The following is a 6,036-nucleotide window of genomic DNA, read 5'->3' as shown; positions in this document are numbered from 1 at the left end:
ATCCCGGACTAGAAAGCAATAGATTTCTTGCTTCTGCCACAAATTCCCCCAGCTGTGAGCCTTCCAACCTTCTAAGTATTCCTTTATATGTGGTTCAGATTTCTGGGACCATCCCCTGAGCCTGCTTGGTAGGGTATTCTGTGTTGTTGTTGGCGGAGCTCTCTGCTATACGTCCACCTGATCCGCCATCTTTTTTGTTCTCACGAAGGAAGACTCTTTAACAGCCTGCAACCTGCAGAAGATACAACTTTGCTTGCTGAAAGTGAAGAGGACTTAAAACATTTACTGATGAAGATCATACCTTCAGTATGGTTGTGCCTCAGTGTAAAGAAAACAATCCTCACCGCTGGACCAATAAACAGCATCCATATAAATGGAGAAAAGATTGAAGTTGTCAAGGACTTTATACTTCTTGGATCAACCATCAACATTCATGGAAGTGGCAGTCAAGAAATCAAAACATACTGCATTAGACAAATCTGCTGTACAAAACTTTCGAGTGTTGAAGAGCAAAAGATGTCAGTTTGAGAACTAAGATGCATCTGACTCAAGCCATGGTATTTTCAGTAACCTCACATGCATGTGAAAGTTGGACAGTGAATAAGGAAGACCACAGAAGAATTGATTTATTTGAGTTATGAAGTTGGAGGAGAATATTGAAAGTACCATGGACTGCCAAAAGAACAAACCAATCTGTGTCAAAAGAAGTACAGCCAGAGTGCTCCATGGGAGCCAGGATGGCCAGACTTTGTCTCTCATACTTCAGACATTTTGTCAGGAGGGCCCAGTCCCTGGAGAAGGATACCATGTCTGGTAAAGTGGAGGGATGGAGAAAAAAGAGGGAGACCCTCAACGAGATGGATGGGCACAGTGGCAGCAGCAGTAGGCTCAAGTGTAGCAATGATTGTCAGGTTGGTGAGGGACTGGGCAGTGTTTTGTTCTGTTATGCATCGGGTCACTGTGAGTCAGCAGTAACTCAGTTGCAGCTTACAACAACAATGTCATTCATTTTCAGAAAAGAAAGCCCAAAGTCTGATGGTCTCAAATTCATAACTAATCTCAATTTGGACATGGAAAGAGGTGATGGTAGCACAACAGAATGAACGTAATTAATGTCACTGATTTCTACGTGCAGACCATGTTGAAACAGCAAACGTTGTGTTTTATATACGGACATACCATAAGTTTTTTAAAATGCTACATGAATTAAGAAATACTACATGACAAAAGAGAAATCGTCTTTGTTTTCTGAATTGTGGGTTTGAATTCTTTGTACAGAGAATTGGATTGTTCTAAATACAAGACTATTGTTATTAAATGCCATTGAGTCAGTTCAGACTCAAAGCGACACTGTACAGGGTTTCCAAGGAGCTGCTGGTGAGTTTAAACTGCTAGCCTTGTGGTTCAAACCGACCTTGTGGTCCAGTTCTTTATTATACAGTGCTACAAAGTTGGCGGTTTAAACCTTGTAAATCCTGAGTGGACTGCACTTAACAATATCAACCTTTTCTCCCAAGATCATAATCCTTGAAAAAGATTATTTCTAGCTTTAATACTTACCAACTCCTTTGAATAAACTTTGCACTCCTGACAAATTACTTTCCTTGCTGCCTTCTGATTGTCATGTTTTCCCTTACAACATTTAATTTACCTTGAAATACTATGAAAAGCTTGTGGTTTTGGTGCTGGACTACAAAATCAGTTTGAACCACTGGGTCAGCAATTCAAACTCACCAACACTCCTCTAAAGTCATATACAGGGTCACTATAGGTCAGAATCGACTTGATGACACTTAACAAGAAAATTCTCACTGTTGTATAGATATTGTGCGGTTGAGTTGATTTTCACTCAAAACAAGCCAGGTCACAAAGTAGAACTGCCCCACAGGCTTTCCTAGCCTGTAATCGTTATGGGAGAAGAATCAGGTCTTTCTCCCTTGGAGCAGCTGGCTGGGTTTGAACCACTGACTGTTCAGTTATCAGCCAGTCACTTAACCATTGTGCCATCAGGGCTTCTAGACAAACTCACTGGTGTCAAGTCAGTCCCAACTCATAGTGACCCTATAGGACAGAGTGGACCTGCTCCTTGGTGTTTCCCAGACTGTAAATCTTAAAGGGACCAGGCAGCATCATATTTCCCTGCATAGTGGGCTGGTGGGTTTGAACCACTGACCTTTGAGTTAGTATTCCAAAGGGCCAACCCACTGCACCACCATGGCTCCTCATCACATTAACATTTCACAATAACCCTGTGACGTGGATATTGTTATTAGCTCAGGAAATTGAGGTCATCTGACCAGAGTCACACATCTGGGGGTGGAGGAGGAAGAAGGTCTGCAAGATGACCCCCGATGGCCTCCTCTCCATGACAGTTCTCCTTCATCTCTGCGACTTCAGATCCAGACCTTCAATGCCTGCTCAAACTCATCTGCTTTCTCCACAGGCCCCCCTCTCCTTGGTAAGCCATCAGAACCCGTCTACATCTTAGCACTCACCTGGAACTTCATCGGGAACTCCGTTGAGACAGCTTTCTTTCTTTCTTTAAGGTTTTTATTGCGGATTGAGTGAAAGTTTATAGGGAAGATCATTAGTTTTACAATCAACACATCATACACCTTATTTTATAGCCATGATTTGGGTTTTTCCTGATGATCATTCTTTGAAGATGTATCTTCTGTTACTCTAGCTCTTCCAGACTGGTCTGCTTGTCCTTGCTAGTGGGAATGTCCCACTTCATAAAGTTCTGTATAGGACTCAGGATTCCACCTAAGGTCCTATACTCTGCAAAGGCTTTGCAAGAGGTATATTTCACTGGGCAAGTTCTAGAACCCCTTTCAGGTATTCCAATCAGTAATAGGGTGAAGACAGGCTTACAAGTTTTCTGTAATCATGTTTCCCAATATTTCTTTCTATTCCACTCAAGTGTCTATTTTACAATAGTAGGCAAGGGAAAACAATATTCATGAGACAGTCAAGCATTTTAGTATTATTTCCTCTCTTCAAACTATGCCTAGATCTCTGGATCATAGAGCCCTGTTGTTCCAAGGTTGAGCATGCATCACTATTTACCTCTGTCCTGCTTAGGACATGCAAATCTGTCTCAGTGGTCTCCTATCTATCTTGTTCTTCCACCTCCTCCCTTTTCTTGTATTACCCTCCCCAACACCTGATCTAAACCCTCCACCCAAACCAACCCCACTTTTGTGGTTACCTTATATTCCATTAATTCTTCCTTCCATTTAAGACAGTCTATTTTATCTTATAATTTACCTGACCTTCTCACTACCTGCATCTCTGTTCCTCTGTGTTTACCTTCTTTCACATTGCAATTGTTTTGACCTCCCAGATCCTCTGTTCTTATCATTGTATTCTGTTCTTGATTCTTCCATTTTTGATTGAGTTCAGGATGCTGCTGCCATGTACCTTATTCTCTGGTTGTTGTCTGTTCTTGTTGGTTCTGAGTCCACAGAACTTCCTTTAGGATGTTTTTCATACCAGGATTGGCTTTGGCAAAATCCCTTAGCTTCTGTTTATCCTGGAATGTTTTGATTATACCAATAATATTTGATAGACAGCTTTGCTGGGTAGGGGATTCTTGGGTGGCAGTTTTTTTTCTTTCAGGGTTTTATATATCTCTCCCCATTGCTTTCTTGCCTGCATGGTTTCTGTTGAGAGATCAGAGCTTAATATGATTTGTTTGCCTTTGTATGTTACACTTCTCTTTTCCCCAGCTGCTTTCAAGACTCTCTCCTTATCTTTGATTTTGGAGAGTTTGATTACTACATGTCTTGGTGATTGGTGTTTAGGGTCTATTCTTCCAGGGGTTCGTGGAGCTTCTTGGATGTTTTCACTTTTCAGGATGTTAGGGATATTTTCTTCCAGAAGCTCTTCAACTATCTCCTCTGTGTACTTGTGTGATTCTTCCTGTTCTGGAATAATGATAATTCTTAAGTTATTCCTCTTCATGTTATCTGGCATGAATCTTAGGCCTTCTTAAGATTTTTTAAATCTTTTTTTGTATTTGTTCTTCTATCTTAGCAGTGTTGAGAGATTTATCTTCTAGCTCACTAGTTCTGACTTCTATCTCTTCAATTCTACTCCTTTGCCCTTTCAGTGTATTGCCCATTTCTGATATTCTATATTAATCATCTGGACCTCTTTCTGTATGTTTTGAGTTGTTTCTAGTGCTGTATCTATCTTATTTGATTGTTCCTGTAGTGCTTTCCTGAGTTCTTCCTTATTTTTCTCAAATCCATTATATAGTGTTTTGATACATTTTATAATTATTTTTTCTGAATTCCTTTTCAGGCATTTCCAAAGTCTGCCCATCTTCCAATAGAGAGTATAAGTCTACTTTCAGCTCATTTGCCTCAGTCACTTTATCCCGTTTCTGGACATGTGCTGATATGGTCATCTGTTTCTAGTTTTTGGACACACTCAGGAGTTATCTACAGCCTTAATACTTAGATGGGTGTGCATTTTGGTATTTTTTATGCTTTCTGATTGCCTCCAGGTAGATGTGAATAGGAGATGAACTTCCCTTTTCACTCTTCTTCCTGAGAAATTTCAAGGTCATTGTAACATAACTCAGGATTTAATTTTCAGCCTATTTTCTTTTTGACTGCCGGTCCCAGACCACAATCCACGTTCAGGCCTTTTTCCTAGTGATAAACAGTTCAGGGCCGACTGTGGCCATTTTGCACTGCTGTTTGGTTTAAAGTATAAACTGTCACTTTAAATTTCGAGGAGATCTGTGCACATGCGTAGCAGAACTCTCCTGGGGTGGGGTGTCCACTTGCTCAGGCACCCTCTCTAGTCACCAGAATGGAGGTGTGCAGACAGCGAGAGACCAATGAACAGATATATATATATATATAAAAGCATGTCAACACCTTTATCTATGTGTTTCTGTTAGGTGTCCGTGGCTGCTCTGATCTTTCCCCCACTCAGTCTCACCCAAGATGGCTGCCCTGGGAGCAGCTGATTGCCTTGGATTAGAAAGCATTGGATTTCTTGCTTCTGCTACAAATCCCCTAGCTGTAAGCCTTCCAACCTTCTAAATATTCTTTTATATGTGGTTCAGAGTTCTGGCACCATCCCCTGAGTCTGCTTTGGTCCGGTATTCTGTGTTGTTGCTGATGGAGCTCCTCACTGCACATCTATCTGATCCACCATCTTGTTTGTTATCTGAGGCAGCTCTTTGATGAATGAACTCACTTAATGTTCCCAGTTAGTCTTCTTATCTTTATTGCTTTGGAGTGACATCGATGTCCATTTCTTTGAATTACCCCTGTGGCTTGCACATAACCGGTGTTCAAACTCTGCCTGCTGATTTGCTTTGATTGTGCTCCATTGTTCAGCATTTTAGTAGAACACAAAGCCAGAAGTTCTCTGATTGATGCACTAAACAGTATCTTCTGTTTAGAACAGTTGTTGTTGCTGTTAGGCTACGTCAAATTGGTTCTGACCCATAGCAACCCTGTATAGGGTTTCCAGGGAACAGCTAGTGAGCTTGAACTGCTGAGCAGTTCAAATTGACTTTGTAGTCTAGCACATTAACCCACACCAGTACCCCATATTTAGAACAGTAACCTCAGGTTATTTTTAGCTGACACATGTTTGCATCTGAGCTGTTCTTTGTGTAGGAATTTATGCTGCTGACTAATGGGCCGTGTATTTGCTCTGCACGTGTGGCTCCCAGTCCTGGGTTCCTGTGACATATGTTTTGCAGGTTGGCTTCTTGGGGTTGGGATTGTCGTCTATCTTCACGCCGTAGATTTAGGTGCCCTGGAGTGTAAAGATTCTCTGGACCAGTTCTGAGCATCATCTAAACTTCCTTTATAAAAATTTATGTTAAAAAGTTCAAGCCAAAGAGCCCACTGACCAGTAGGTATCTAAGGAGGGGTCTGGCTCAGTCTTTGGATAATTCTAAGATCCCAGCTCTGATTCACAAGGGAGGGCAGGGGTGTTAGGGTGTCTGTGGTCTGGGATCTTAGAATGCTCTGCAATCTCCATTTCTTCAGCCTCTCTCTGCCT

The sequence above is a fragment of the Chrysochloris asiatica genome, unplaced genomic scaffold, assembly GCF_000296735.1.
Source record: "Chrysochloris asiatica unplaced genomic scaffold, ChrAsi1.0 scaffold00044, whole genome shotgun sequence".
NCBI lineage: Eukaryota > Metazoa > Chordata > Mammalia > Afrosoricida > Chrysochloridae > Chrysochloris > Chrysochloris asiatica.
Note: the sequence above shows the minus strand (reverse complement) of the source record.